Source organism: Saccopteryx leptura, chromosome X, assembly GCF_036850995.1.
Source record: "Saccopteryx leptura isolate mSacLep1 chromosome X, mSacLep1_pri_phased_curated, whole genome shotgun sequence".
NCBI lineage: Eukaryota > Metazoa > Chordata > Mammalia > Chiroptera > Emballonuridae > Saccopteryx > Saccopteryx leptura.
Genome location: NC_089516.1, coordinates 16,525,349 through 16,540,915, shown reverse-complemented (window position 1 = coordinate 16,540,915; position 15,567 = coordinate 16,525,349). Strand labels below are relative to the sequence as shown.

The window sequence follows — 15,567 nt, the reverse complement described above, 5'->3', positions numbered from 1 at the left end:
ACAGAGCGACGCCCCGAAGCCCCGGAGGGGCAGAGCATCGCCCCCTGGTGGGCAGAGCGTCGCCCCCTGGTGGGCGTGCCGGGTGGATCTCGGTCGGGCGCATGCGGGAGTCTGTCTGACTGTCTCTCCCCGTTTCCGGCTTCCGAAAAATACAGAAAAAAAATTTAAAATCTATCAAATAATTCATAAAACTAATAATTTCAACAGCATCACAGGATATAAGATAAATGCATAAAATCACTGTATTTCTCTATATTAGCAATGAATACATGGACATTTTTTAAATACCATTTATAATCAGCCAAAAAATGAAATACTCAGGTATAAATCTAATAAAACATGTATAGGACTTGTATACATGAAAACTATAAAACACCGATGAAAAAAATACAAGCCCTGGCCAGGTTGCTCAGTGGATAGAGAATCGTCCCCGTGCACTGAGGGCACAGGTTTGATCCAAATCAGGGCACATATGAGAAGCAACCAATCAATGCACAACTAAATGGAACGAGTTGATGCTTCTTTCTCTCCCTCTCCCTCCCTCTCTCCCTCAAATTAATGGAAAAATTAAAAAAAAAAAAGAAATACAAGAAGATCTAAATAAATGGAGAGACTTTCTGTGTTCATGGATTAGGACACTCAACATAGAAAAGATGCCAGTTCTCCCCAAATTCCTGTACTGGTTTAATGCAATTCCTATCAAAATATCAACAATATTTTTATAACTATAGGCTAGCTTACCTTAACATTTACATAGGAAGGAAAAGGAACTAGAATAGCTAAGTTAATTAGGAAAAAAAGAAGAATAAAGTAGAAAACAATCAGTCTACCTGATTTCATGATTTATTCTATAGCTATAGCAATCCAGACTGGATGACATTGCAGAGGCATAGACATAGATCAATGAACAGAATAGAGAATCCAGAAACAGACCTATACAAATATACACAACGGGTATTTGACAAGGATGCAAAAAGTAAGTCAATGGAGGAAGGAGAGTCTTTTCATCAGCTAGTACTGGATCAATTAAACATCCATAAGACAAAAAATAAACCTCAACCTGATACAGAATTAACTCAAAAGGGATTGTGGACTTAAACATAAAACATAAAGTTATAAAAACTTTTAGGAAAAGATAATAGGATAAAATCTTCAGGACCTGGGGCCAGGCAACGTGTTCTTAGACTTAACACCAAAAGCGCCATAAAAGGAAAAATGGGTCGGTGGAACTTCATCAAAAAGTAAAAATTTGCTCTGTGACAATACCTTATTTAGAGGATGAAAAGTCAAGCCACAGACTGGGAGAACATATTTGTAAACCACACATCTGACAAAGGATTAGTATCTCAAAACTCAACTGCGAAAAAGCAAATGATCCAATTACAAAATGAGGAAAAGACACTAAGGGACATTTCACTGAAGAGGATATACAAATGACAAAAAACCCGTAAATATTAACAGTCATTAGAGATGTAAATTAAAACTGCAATAAGATATCACTACACACCTATCACAATGGCTAAAATTAAAAAAAAGTGACAACGTCAAATGCTGGCAGGATATGGAAAAACTGAGGTATTGCTGGTGGAATGTAAAACAGTACAGCCATTCTGAAAACCAGTCTGGCAGTTTCTTGGAAAACTAAACATGCAACTTCCACATGACTCAGCATTTGCACTCCTAGGCATTTATACCAGTGAAATAAAAACTTAATGTCACACAAAGACCTGTACATAAACGTTTATAGTAACTTTAACTGTAATGGGCGATAACCAGAAACAACCAAGATGATCTTCAATGGGCTAAACAAACGGTTAAACAAACTATGGTAATATTCAGTAATAAAAGGGAATGAACTATGAACTATTGATACACACACCAACTTGGATGAATCTCTGGAGAATTATTCTGAGAGAAAAATAAAAAGTCAATTCAAAAGGTATGATCCCATTTATAGAACATTCTTGAGATGACAAAATTATAGAAATGAAAAACATATTCGTGGTTGTCAGGGGTGAAGAAGGTGAGGAAGGGAGGTGTGGCTGTGTGAGGCCACACAGGAGTCCTTGGTGATGGGAAAGTCCTGTATCTTGACTGTGTCAATGTCAGCATCTTGGTTGTAACACAATATCATAGTTTTGTCCCCATTGGGGACACTCTGTAAAGGATACATGGAATCTCTCTGCATGCTTTCTTAGAACAGCATGTGAATTCACAATGATCTCATAATAAAAAGTTTTTTAAAAACAAGATGGAACACAGAGAAAATGGTGCTTAGAGGGACATTTATAACTTTAAATGTCTATATGACAGCCCTGGCCGGTTGGCTCAGCGGTAGAGCATCGGCCTAGCATGAGGAGGACCCGGGTTCGATTTCCAGCCAGGGCACACAGGAGAAGCGCCCATTTGCTTCTCCACCCCTCCACCGCGCCTTCCTCTCTGTCTCTCTCTTCCCCTCCCGCAGCCAAGGCTCCATCGGAGCAAAAATGGCCCGGGCGCTGGGGATGGCTCTGTGGCCTCTGCCTCAGGCGCTAGAGTGGCTCTGGTCGCAACATGGCGACGCCCCGGAGGGGCAGAGCATCGCCCCCTGGTGGGCAGAGCGTCGCCCCCTGGTGGGCGTGCCGGGTGGATCCCGGTCGGGCGCATGCGGGAGTCTGTCTGACTGTCTCTCCCCGTTTCCAGCTTCAGAAAAATGCAAAAAGAAAAAAAAAAAGTCTATATGACAAAAGAAAATATCACATCAATAACCTGTGCTTCTGCCTTAGGAAACTAGAAGACGAGTAAGCTACACCCAAAGCCAGCATAAGAAATAATAAAGACTAGGCGGGCTCTCTCTGCAGCTGCCCAAGCCTTTCTCCCTCTCAGGCTTGTGCATCTTTGCTTTTCTCTCTTACACTCGACGTGTTCTTATGAGACTTGCAACCAGGAAAGCAAGGGGCAGCGGCAGCTCATCCCGGGTTCACCCCCTGAACCTGTCTCCAAGACCCCCTTTTCTCTGACTCTCCACTGAGCTGACAGCAGCCCCATCTCGGTTCAGTTCTTTCCCATAACATGTCAGGAGCCAAAGCGGCCCCGCCCAGGCTCTCTCCTGCTGCTGCTTCTACCCTGAGCCCTTCCTCGTTTCACTGTCCCCAGCTCTAATAAATGTACTCTCAAAAAAAAAAAAAATGGCTCTGGCCAGTTGGCTCAGTGGTAGAGTATCGGCCTGGCGTGCAGGAGTCCCGGGTTTGATTCTCGTCCAGGGCACACAGGAGAAGCGCCCATCTGCTTCTCCACCCCTCCCCCTCTCCTTCCTCTCTGTCTCTCTCTTCCCCTCCCGCAGCCAAGGCTCCATTGGAGCAAAGATGGCGTCTGCCTCACGCGCTAGGATGGCTCTGGATGCAACAGAGCGACGCCCCAGATGGGCAGAGCATCGCCCCCTGGCGGGCACGCTGGGTGGATCCTGGTTGGGCGCATGCGGGAGTTTGTCTGACTGCCTCCCCATTTCCAGCTTCGGAAAAACAACGCAAAAATAATAATAATAATAATGATAATAAAGATTAAACCTGAAATCAATTAAATAGACAAACAATAGAGAAAATTAAAAACCTAAAAGTTGATTCTTTAAAAAGAGTGATAGAATTGACTAACCTTCAGCTAGATTGACCACGAGAAAAAGAGAAGACACAGCCTGACCTGTGGTGGCGCAGTTGATAGAGCCCCGACCCGGAACGCTGCGGTCGCCGGTCCGCTCCCGGTCAGGGCACGAGGAGCAGTCAATGCACAATTAAGTGGAGCAACAAGTTGATGCTTTTCTCTCTCTCAAAAAAAAGAAAAGACACAAATTACCAAAACCAGGAATGAAAGAGGAGATATCACTACCCATACTACAGAAATTAAAAGGGTTTAAAAGGGATTGTATGAACAACCTTATGTGCACACAATTAGACAACTTAGATGAAATTATCAGAATTAACCCAATAAACAACAGGAAATCTGAATACACCTATAGCAAGAAATTGAGATACCAATTTGAAATCTCCAGAAGAATAGCTCAAGTCTTGGTGGCTTCACTGGCAAACTGGTGAATTCTATTAAATATTCAAAGAAGAAATATTACCAATCCTTCACAAACTCTTTCAGAAAACAGAGGAAGATAGAACACTGCCCAATTAATTCTGTGAGGCTAGCATTACCCCATAACAATACCAGACAAAGCCATTATCAGAAAAGAAAACTAAGCCTTGGCCGGTTGGCTCACTGGTAGAGTTACAGCCAGCGTATGTATGTCCTCCATTGGATTTCCTGTCAGGACACAGAGGAGAGGAGAGACGCCCACCTGCTTCTCTACCCTTCCCCCTCTGGCTTCTCTCTCTCTCTCTCTCTCTCTCTCTCTCTCTCTCTCTCTCTCTCTCTCTTTTCTCCTCACCTCCTGCAGCCACAACTAGATTCCGGCAAGTTGGTCCTGGGCGCTTAAGGTGGCTCCACAGCCGCTGCCTCACGCGCTAGAAAAAAAATGGCTCCTGTTGAAACGGAACAAGGGCCCTAGATGGGCAGAGCATCGCCCCCTAGTGGGCTGTAGGGTGGATCCCGGTCAGGGCGCATGCGTGAGTCTGTCTTTGCCCCTCCCCTCCTCTCGCTAAATAAAAAAAAACTCCTAAAATTCAATATCCTTTTCATTAACATAAATGCAAAAATCTTTAACAACATATAAACCAACTGAATTAAGCAACATATAAAAAGGATCATACACCATGACTAAGTGGAATTTTTGCTGGGAATACAAAGTTGATAAAACATCCAAAAATCCATTATAGCAATACGCTGTGTTTAAGATGAATAAATGACAAACAATACATGTTCATCTCAATAGATACAGAAAAAACATTTCACAAAATCCATCACCTATACACGATAAAAACTCGCACCAAACAAGGAATTGAAGGGAGCTTCCTCAACCTAAAAATGAGATCGGTGGGGCCAACAGCTAACATCACACTTAATGGTGTCTACTATTGCCATTTCTATTCAGTGTGGGTCTGGAGGTTCTACCCAGTATTATAAAGGAAAAGAAAAAAGTTAAAGGTAGCCAAATTGGAAAGAAAGATGCAAAACTATTTTTATTTGCAGATGATATGGACCTATCATCTGACCTGTGGTGACGGCCATATCATAGGGATATGACCCTATCATCTGCAAATAAAGAAAATCCCAAGGAATTCACCAAAATGATTATAACCAATAAACGAGTTTATCAAGGCCACATAATATAAAATCAATATATGAAAATCAACTAAATTTTTAGAAACAAAAAACAAACAATCCCAAAAGGAAATTAAGAAAACAGTTCTATCCACAATAGCCTCAAAAAGAACTAAATAGGAATAAACTTTAACAAAAGAAGTATAAGACTTGTCCACTGAAAACTAACGAAACATTACTGTGAGAAATTAAAGAAAATTTAAAACGAATGGAGAGACATTTTATATTTACAAATTGGAAGAATCAATATTGTCAAGATAGTAATTCCCTCCAAACTGGATCTATGAGTTTATTTATTTGTTCACATTTCCTTGTTTATTTATTTTCTTTTTTTCTCTTTGGAAGGAAAAAGCACTGCAAGGCCCCTTCCCAGGCTGGGAGGGACCAAAATGCCATCACCATAGTAGGGACTGGAGCAGCTACAAATACTGAGGGAAATGCACAGGCCTAATACTTGCTGCAAAAAAAAAAAAAAAAAAAAAAAAAGGCCGTCTTCCATGACAGATCCGTGAGGTTTCTGTGTCTGCTCCCGGTGAAATCGTGCTGTCCTGCAGGCCCACAGGCCTCCCGTTCTAGTTCTTGGCAGGGGCGGGGGAGGGGGCCCAGAGGGGCTCAGCTGGACAGAGGGCCTTCTCCACAGCTGGGGTGGGCTGTACACTCAAGTGTGAAGTGGGGCTGCACAGGCCTGGCCCCACCCTGCCCTGAAGACCTAGCTGGGTCACCCTTCCCCGCTGAACCTCTGAGCTGGGGACAGGGGTTGCTGGCTTGGCCCCACCGATCTCATTTCTCAGACAGTCTGTGGATTGACATTGGTTCCTTTAGTAAAAAAATAAATAAATAATAAAAATAAAGCATGTCACGACCGTTATGACCAAGGCCTGGTGGTTGAAGGGAAGGCCCCGGCTAGCGAGGGTGGCCTTCCCACCGGAGGCAGGCAAAGCGGACCAGCGCCGGGGACCTGGGCGGGGCCCCAGTTGCTCCCTGCCACCCACCCCGCAGGACCTGCAGCTGTCAGGCCTGGACATGCCTGTTTTGTTGGATGTTAAGTCCAGGTCAGGGTGGAGAGGGCAGGAAGGGGAAAACAAGCTCCCATGACACGGTCTTGTGTAAAATGTGGTGACGCACACTCAGGGCTAAGATATGGGTGGGCAGTTGGGTGGGGGTAGCGGCAATAATGTTGCGTAAAAATGTCCAAGTTCTCATAACAGAGGGCTGTCACGAGTGTCTGGGCTTCTCCAGCCCAGGGGTGAAAGCCACCTGGGCCGGAGGAGTGGGTGGCAGGGTCTTCATTTGGTTTCCTGGTGCTGCCGGTCCATGCCCCCTGGAGTGTCCCACTTCCCATGGTGCATGGTGTTGGTTGGGATGGACATGGGTGAAGCTAGGGCGGTGGCAGGACTGCCCAAGGTGAACTGGCGCTGGAGCTGCCACTACTGCTGCCCTGAGTGCCTGAGGACCCTAAAGGAATCAGACTGTGGCCCACAGTGGAGCGACCGACCAGGGACAATACTGCCCAGGTCCCCGACAGTCAGCACCCCAGGGCAGCCATCCCGCTGCTGAGGTTGCAGGTGCTGCCCCTGTTCCCCACGTTCCCCAAGGGGGAAGTGTAGTGGAAACCAGGTGGGGGAGAGGGAGTCACGCCTGTGTATCTGAAGAAGGGCTTTTTCAGATGCAATACGTTACTTGATTTGGAACCTATGTGGTCTACCTGGGCCACAGTACTGATGTCCTAGCTCTGTCTTCTGTTGGCAATAGCACACACGTCCCTGAGAATATGTCCCCAGCCTTGGCAAACAGTGGTGACTAGAACAGGCACCAAACCTGGTACCAGTGGGTCAGGGCCTCCCCAGAGTCATCAACAGCCACACAGTCATATGGAGCCAATGAACGCGATGTCAAACCAGAAAGCCAGATTGAACCTGACCGAATGCAGCATGTGTAATTTAAATGGGATAAAAATTCCTATCCCATTCAAACCCCCTTCTTTGGCTTCTAAGAAGTTCATCATATACTTGACAGACTCGGCCATCAGGATCCGGATGTCAAAGGTGTCCATTATAAGCCCTGGCCAGATAGCTCGATTGGTTAGACTAAGCGTCCTCTGGCAGCGCAGAGGTTGACAGTTCGATCCCCAGTCAGGGCACATACAGGAACAAATCCATGTTCCTGTCTCTTTCTCTCTCTCCCTTCCTCTCTTGCTAAAATCAATAAATTTTAAAGAAAAATGTCCACTACAGACTTCCAGAAATACTCGTCCACTTTGGTGCCTTAGGGCCGACAGGTCCACTCCATAGAAGGATGGCTGGAGCCAAAAGTGGGCCTCAGTGAACTGCTCCGTGTAGAGCTGTTCATCTGTGAAGGCTTCGTGAAGTGGTCATCAGCAATGGTAGGGAAGATGTTTCTACCAGGACTTCCTGGCATGGAAGTGGCTCTCTATCTTGCGCTCACTAAAGAGCACGTACGTAGCCCATGGGCTTCGAGATGATGATGTCCACCTGCTCAGGGAGCAAGACCTCCTGCCTTCCTCGGGATAATTATAATGCAGTCGGTGAGGATGTTACTCTTCACCAAGCCCTCGGTGTGCTGGACCATGGGCTGGCTTCCACTGGTAGATCTCCCTGAGGGTCCCAGAGCCACAGCCAGTAGCAAGAATGATCTTATCCTGGGAGTGCATGTGGTTCTGCATTCTCGCACGTCGGTAGGTGCCTGTCTGCACGTACTCCTGCATCGTGTTCTGCTGCTGGGTCAGGGAGCCATAAAACTGGAAATACTGCATCGCGAAGGACTCCTCAGTCCTCTCGCTGAACACCCCCCCCCCCCCCGTATGGCCCCTGCAGGTCTTCAGGACTTTGCAGAAGGAACAGAAATCACTGGGTGTGGCCAACTGGATAAGGGCGCTGTTGCAACTCAGGGTGATGATGAAGGGCTGCTGGCCCACGCGGCTGCACTGTCTCGCGGGACACCAAGCACTTGAGCACACACACACACACGCGCGCGCGCGCACACACACACACACACACACACATCTTCATGGACACAGACACACACATCTTCATGGCTGCAGAGGGCGATGCCTGCCGGGCCGGGCAGTGCGCACCTCGAGGCGCGGCGCCCGCAGCTCCGCACGCCGCGGACCTCGCCGTTCGCGTTCCCTGTGTCCGGGAAGCGAAGGGCGCCAGGGCACCCCGACACCGCGGCGCGGGGCTCCGCGCCCGCCCGCCCGCCCGCAGCCCCCGCAGCGCCCGCGCCCGCCCCGCCGCCGCGCCGCCGCCGCCGCTGCCATCTTAGATCCGGCTCCAGGCCCCGCGCCGCGCGGGGCCCAGCAGCCGTGGATCTATAAATTTAATGCGATCCCTACCGAAACCCCAGCTCGCTTCCTTTCGGGGGAGACGCTGACGAGCTGACCCTACCATTTAGATGGACATTCAGAGGCCTTAGCATAGAAAACGAATATGGAAAGAAGAAAAGTTGGAGGATTTATATTACCCAATTTAAAATCTTGCTTTACTGCTCCTGGTCTGCCGCGGCTCTCCCGGATGTCCGCCCGCTCGGCCCCGTGATGCCGGTGGACCTCAGCGAGTGGTCCCGGCCCCGGAGCCCGCGGGAGGTGGACGAGCCTCCGCAGCACCCGCTGCAGGTCAAACGCGGGCGGAGGTCGACGAGCTGGGCAAAGTGCTGACCCCACCCAGGTTCAGAACTCGCCCACCAGGCCCTGGCTGGGCGCTCAGTTAGTTAGAGCGTCGTCCCTAAACGCCAAGGTTGCAGGCTCTATCCCCAATCAGGGCACATACGAGAATCAACCAATGAATGTATAAATAAGTGGAACAACAAGTTGATGTATTTTTCCCCTCTCTTTCCCTTCTCTCCCCCCCTCTCTCTCTCTCTTTCTCGCTCTCTCTCTCTCTCTCTCTCTCTCGCTCTCTTGCTCTCTCTCTCTCTCCCCCCTCCTTCTCTCGCTCTCAAATTAAAAAAAAAAAAAAAAGAAAAAGAAAAAAAAATGAACTGGCCTACCAGTATTACATGGGATATCCTTAATCCAGGTAAATTCTACACCTTGGTCTTGACAGATGCAGATGCTCCCAGCAGAAAGGACCCCAAATTTAGGGAATGGCACCATTTCCTGGTGGTCAACATGAAGGGCAATGACATAAGCAGTGGCACAGTCCTCTCCACTTATGTGGGCTCTGGGCCTCCTTAGGGCACGGCCGAGCGCTGGCCGGGTAACTCCACTAGAGGTAGTCGGGCTGTGCCAAGGTTGCGGGTTTGAACCTCAGTCATGGAATGAAACATAAGAATCAACCAATGAATGCAAAAATAAGTGAAACAACAAATCGATGTGTTTTCTTTCTCTCTCTCTCTCTCAAAATTAATTTAAAAAAATTTTTTTAATCCTGGCCGGATGGTTCTGTTGGTTGGAGCATCATCCTGATATGCAAAGGATGCAGGTTCGCTCCCCTGTCAGGGCACATACAGGAACAGGTCGATGTTTCTGTCTGTCTGTCTGTCTCTCCGGTTCGCTCCCCTGTCAGGGCACATACAGGAACAGGTCGATGTTTCTGTCTGTCTGTCTGTCTGTCTGTCTCTCCGGTTCACTACCCTGTCAGGGCACATACAGGAACAGGTCGATGTTTCTGTCTGTCTGTCTGTCTGTCTCTCCGGTTCACTACCCTGTCAGGGCACATACAGGAACAGGTCGATGTTTCTGTCTGTCTGTCTGTCTCTCCGGTTCGCTCCCCTGTCAGGGCACATACAGGAACAGGTCGATGTTTCTGTCTGTCTCTCCGGTTCGCTCCCCTGTCAGGGCACATACAGGAACAGGTCGATGTTTCTGTCTGTCTGTCTATCTCTCCGGTTCGCTCCCCTGTCAGGGCACATACAGGAACAGGTCGATGTTTCTGTCTATCTGTCTCTCCTTTCCTCTTCCTCTAAACAATCAATCAATAATTTTTTTTTTAATTAAAATAAGGGGAGAGGCACATGCCTTCACTGCTACACCTGGCTGGTTTACAAGCAGGACAGGCCGCTGAAGTGCGATGATTCTGTTCTTAGCAACTGATCTGGAAACCACTGTGGCAAATTCAAGGTGGCAACTTTCCACAAAAAAAGTACGAGCTGGTAACACTGGCTGGCATGTGTTACCAGGTGCAATGGGACAACTATGTGCCCAAATTCTATGAGCAGCTCTCTGGGAAGTGGGAGACAGACATCGACCTCGGAGCCCTAAACAGTGTCTGCAAGTTCAGTGGTGCATGTAGATTTCTCCTCTTCCATTTCTTTTTATTTATTGATTGATTTTTAGAGAGAAAGGGAGAAGGGGAGGGGGGAGCATCAGCTCGGAGTTGCTTCATTTTAGTTGTTCATTGATTGCTTCTTGTACTTTCCCTAACCAGCAAGCCCGGGGTTTCCACCGGGCGGCCTCAGAGTTCCGGGTGGAGGCCCCACCCGCGGCGCCAGCGCAGGTCAAGCCCTGTTCCCATTTTTATAGGGATATCTGAGCACATAGTAGTTTAGGATGGCTTTTCCTTCTGCCTATCCTTTATAACTACACAGGGTCATACACCCTGGTTTCTGTTTTGATCAAATTCGAACTCCATTTAGGGTGACATTTTGATACTATGATGTGGTCATCAGATTGTTAATATAAGAATAATAACAAAGAACTTAAAGGAGAAAAAATTTAGGTAAGAACAGGTCTACAATAACAGTGCAGAGCATCAAAAAAACTTTTAAGGGAGATAAAAAAGGAAAAGATTCATTGCCTTTTCTTCTGTGAGCCCAAGTCCAGAATTGTGCATGCTGACATATTCCAAGATGTGTTTTCACAGCCCTGTTTCTCACCAGACGACCAGAGGCTGGCATGTCCACTACCCCCCAATATGGTACATCTCGGTTACTAGGTGTCAGTATCTTGCATCAAAGTGGTACAGCCACTTTGGGAAACAGGTTAGTATCTGACTCCTTTCAAGTAAGTACTGGAAAAAGCAACAGGGAAGTTGCTTTCCCGTCGAGGCACAGCTGTCTCTATGAGCTGCAGGGCTGGGTGAGAGGCTATCAGAAATCCAAGTCTGTGCCTGTTAAATTGATCACTCTTCATTTGTGTAAGAAAAGCTGGTCTGGAGTTGCTGAATGTTGTGTTAATTCTGCTGTTTGCTTGCAGTTGAATAGAAATAAAAACACTGTCTGGACAAAATAAATAAATAAATAAAATCTTACTTTAAAGCCACGGTAATCAAGACAATGTGGCATACAGATCAGTAGAAAAGAATTCAAGAAATCAATTTTTACATCTATGTCAATTGATTTTTTTAAAGGAGTCTCTATTTCATTAAAAATAAAGATCTGTTGATTTTAGAGAGAGGATATAGGGAGAAAGGGGGAGGGAGCATCAGGAAGCACAACTCTCAGTAGTTTCTCGTACGTGCCTGGACCGGAGTTTTGGACCGGTGACCTCAGCATTCCAGGTCAACACTTGATGCAATGCGCCACCACAGATAAGCACGAGATATTCATTTTTCACATCGTGTAAATTTTAAGTATTTTCTCTTAACCTATCATCTTTTAAATCTGTAATCTTTGGCTGTAAGTTTTGAATTATGTATCAGATCTGACAACTTTTCCTTTATGACTTTGGGGTTGGTATTGCCTTCCTCATCCTAATTACTAAAATAATCTACATCTTCTTTGTTCATAATTTGTCTCAATGAAATGAAATCTTAAATAAGATTTAAATAAAAGATCTTTTATCCCCAACTGGCTAGCCATTTGGACTAAAAAAATGATCTTTTAACTCACTGAGATAAAATGCTACCTATAGTATGCATTATTAAAATTGTATATCTGGTTATAGTTTGTTCCGATGGCTGATCTATTTCTGCATTACTACCATACTTCTTATATCATGGCTTTTTATGCTCTAAAATGTGGTATGTCAACTCTCCCATCATAATTCCTTTTTAAAGTTTACTATTCTTATGAATTTACTTTTCCCTATCTTTTATATCAGCTGAACAAGTTCTTTAAAAAGTCTTATTGAAATTTTTACTCAGATTGCACTGAATTTAGAGAAAAAAGGCAGTCATCTGTACATTTTGTATTCCCATCCAAGAATATTGCCTATTTTCTCATTATTCATATTTCCTGTTTTGTCCTTCAGCAAATGTTAGTTGGATTCATATACACCTTGCATATTCTTGTTAAATTTATACTTGGATAGTTTATACCCATTGCATTTTCTGATTTGTGTATTTGTGTGTGTATTGTAAATTAGTAAATTATTTAATAAACTGGTAATTGTTGTATGTTTATCTTGAATTTTGTCACCTCACTGAATTCTCTTAGCAGTTCAAGTTTTTCAGTTTGTGGGTTATATTTTTAGATAGACAATCTTATAACTTGTAAATAATGTTCTGTTGCTTCCATTCCCAATATTATATCTCATCTAAGACCCAGAGAACCATGTGGTACAATTGAAGTGGCAGCTGACATTCTTGACTCGTTCTAGACCTTGAGAATACAGAAACCAAACAATAACAAGAATTTGGGTGAAATGCAATTGATGACTGCTTCCCACCCTCTAGATTTATTGATTTTAAATATTTTGTGTGTGTGTGTGTGACAGAGGCAGAGAGTCAGAGAGAGGGACAGATAGGGACAGACAGACAGGAAGGGAGAGAGATGAGAAGCATCAATACTACATTGCAGCGTCTTAGTTGTTCATTGATTGCTTTCTTATATGTGCCTTGACCAGGGGCTACAGCAGAGCAAGTGACCCCTTGCTCAAGCCAGCAACCTTTGGGCTCAAGCCAGTGACTGTGGGGCCACGTCTATAATTCCACACGTAAAGCAGTGACCCTATGCTCAAGCTGGTGAGTGTGCACTCAAGCTGAATGAGCCCAGGCTCAAACCAGCAATGTCAGGGTTTTGAACCTGTGTCCTCTGAGTCCCAGGCTGATGCTCTATCCACTGTACTACCACCTGGCCAGGCAAGGGATATAATAATTTTGAACAATGAGTATGTCTCCTTTTTCACCCCTTTTTATTTCCTATTTTCTGGAACATTTTAAATATCAGAATTACCTATTCATTAAAATTTGGCAGAATGTGAAAACTTGCAAAAGTAATTTTCTAACCTTCTCAGTTTCTTGATTATCGACAGTTTAAGGGCACCTGCTTTGTTATAGGCAATTTAAAAAATTTTTATGGGCCCTGGCCAGTTGACTCAGTGGACAGAGTCAACCTGGTGTATGGATGTCCCAGGTTTGATTCTCTGTCAGGGCATACAAGAGAAGGGACCATCTGCTTCTCTCTGCCCCCTTCCCCATTCTCTTCCTCTTCCCCTCCTGCAGCCAGTGGCTCAATTGGTTAGTGTTGCCCCAGGCACTGATGATAGCTCATTTGGTCTAAACATCAGCCTCAGGCACTAAAAATAGCTTGGATGATTTAAGCATTGGCCCCAGAACAGGGGATGTGGATTCCCAACAGCCATGTGGATCCCAGTCTGAGCACGTGTGGAAGTCTATCTCCCCTCCTCTTACTTAAAGTTTGTATGTCTAGAATAGCATCCATTTCACTGGAAGCTTCATATTTTTTCAAATGGGATTTCAGAAGTTTTATGAGAGCACAGCTATTTGCTCACTCTTATTGTAAGAAAAGTTTTTCCTCTGCAAAATACACACACACACTCATTGTGGGAAGTTACACACAGTGAAATAGTGAAGTGAGCTTTCTAGGTCCACCTGGATATCATCTGCATGCACAGTTGAAGTGTCCTCATGCCCCCCCATTTCTGTGAGGCTAACTTTGTAATTATCAAGTTGTACATAGCATTCTCTTACAGAAAGGGTAACTGCCTATGTTGAGGTTAAAGTGAAGCAGGAAGGAGTTACCAGGTTATTGCCAGTGGTGACTTCGGCTAGGATGGTAGCAGTGGAGGTGAGAATTGGTCAGATTCTGAAAATATCTTCCTATCTTCACGGGAGAGCCGATGGGATTTACGTATGCAATGTGCTTTCATCAGCAACATCACATTACAAGCAGATTCCCAACTAGGTATGTAGACTAGTTTTATGAAAATAAGGCCCATTGTTTTCTTATTTGTGTATTCTCATTTACACTAAGGATAGTGCTTTGCAATTTTGTTGACATTCAGGTGGATGTTTGAAGTAGACAAGAGACTTCTGGTTTCAATTCTGACATTAATTAAAATAAATTACCGTATTTTTTGCTGTATAAGATGCCCCTGACCATAAGACACATCTAGGGTTTTAAGGAGGAAAATAAGAAAAAAAATATTCTGAACCAAATGATGTGTTAAAATATTTAATAAAATACCATATTTTTCTCTCCAGAAGACGCATGGGCATTTTCCCCTCCACTTTTTTTGGGGAAAAAATACGTCTTATGGAGAGAAAAATACAGTAGTCATTTATTAAAGAGCTCTGGATCTTATGTGATTCCAGAATTTCTGGTAGAAGGTGCTTAGAAAACATATAAGGACATGTTAGATATAAAATTGCTTAAATTAGAACTTGACTTTAGTTAAATGTGTTCCACGTGCTATAACACAATCCTTCAAAGTCAACTAAGTATGTAACGTTAATATGCTTCCTCAAAACTTACACATTTATGTAACTCATAGCCACAGCTTTTGAACTTCTGCAAGGCGGTGGCCTCAATGCCCAAAGGAGCATGCTATTATGACTATGGCATCCAGTCCCACATTAGATGCAAATTTAAGAAAAGTAAACTAGAGAGTCATATCAGACTCCCAAAACTCAGTAAGATTGTGTTATCAGATAAACCTACTTTTCAACTCTCTGAACTTGTTTCTCAACACTGAGGAATTTTTAAAAACATCATCGCCTGGGCTCCACCCCAAGCCAATTAAATCTGAATCTCTGTAGGATATGTCTTTCTTTTTTAAAAGTTTCTCCAGCAATTCTGATCAGTCAGGGTTGAGAACCACTGCTCTAACTGAATCTTATGAAACAAAAAATAAGTTAAAGCTTAAAAGCACAGCACAGGGTAAGTGCAGGAGCAGGGAGAGCAAATGAAACCAAAGGGCACACCCTTTGCTTTAAAATGTCTTTTACCTCTTGAAAGATCCAAAGATTACTATTAAAAAAAATTACTAATGTTAGAATCTCCTAAAGCAGGGGTAGTCAACCTTTTTATACCTACCACCCACTTTGTATGTTAGTAGTAAAATTTTCTAACTGCCCACCAGTTCCACAGTAATGGTGATTTATAAAGTAGGGAAGTAACTTTACTTTATAAAATTTATAAAGCAGAGTTACAGCAAGCATATAATAATTACTTACCAAGTACTTT

At 44.6% G+C, this 15,567-nt stretch overlaps 1 protein-coding gene and 2 pseudogenes across 3 annotated transcripts in view; 1 reads left to right on the top strand and 2 right to left on the bottom strand.

Moving 5' to 3' along the window:
* The window catches only part of ZFX (zinc finger protein X-linked), an 82,404-nt gene extending 73,623 nt beyond the window's left edge, over nt 1–8,781 (bottom strand). Inside the window, exon 1 of one of the 3 annotated variants that reach the window (XM_066357620.1) lies at nt 8,725–8,781. The gene's annotated coding sequence lies outside the window, so the exon portion shown is untranslated. Of the gene's footprint in view, nt 1–3,630; nt 3,688–8,724 lie in introns of those variants that run through there. The other 2 variants (XM_066357617.1, XM_066357614.1) reach the window with 2 other exon arrangements.
* On the bottom strand, nt 6,528–8,521 carry LOC136386206 (histone-arginine methyltransferase CARM1-like; annotated as a pseudogene).
* Nucleotides 8,782–8,797: 16 nt separating the features above from the next.
* LOC136386204 (phosphatidylethanolamine-binding protein 1-like) lies at nt 8,798–11,399 on the top strand (annotated as a pseudogene).
* Nucleotides 11,400–15,567: the final 4,168 nt, after the last annotated feature.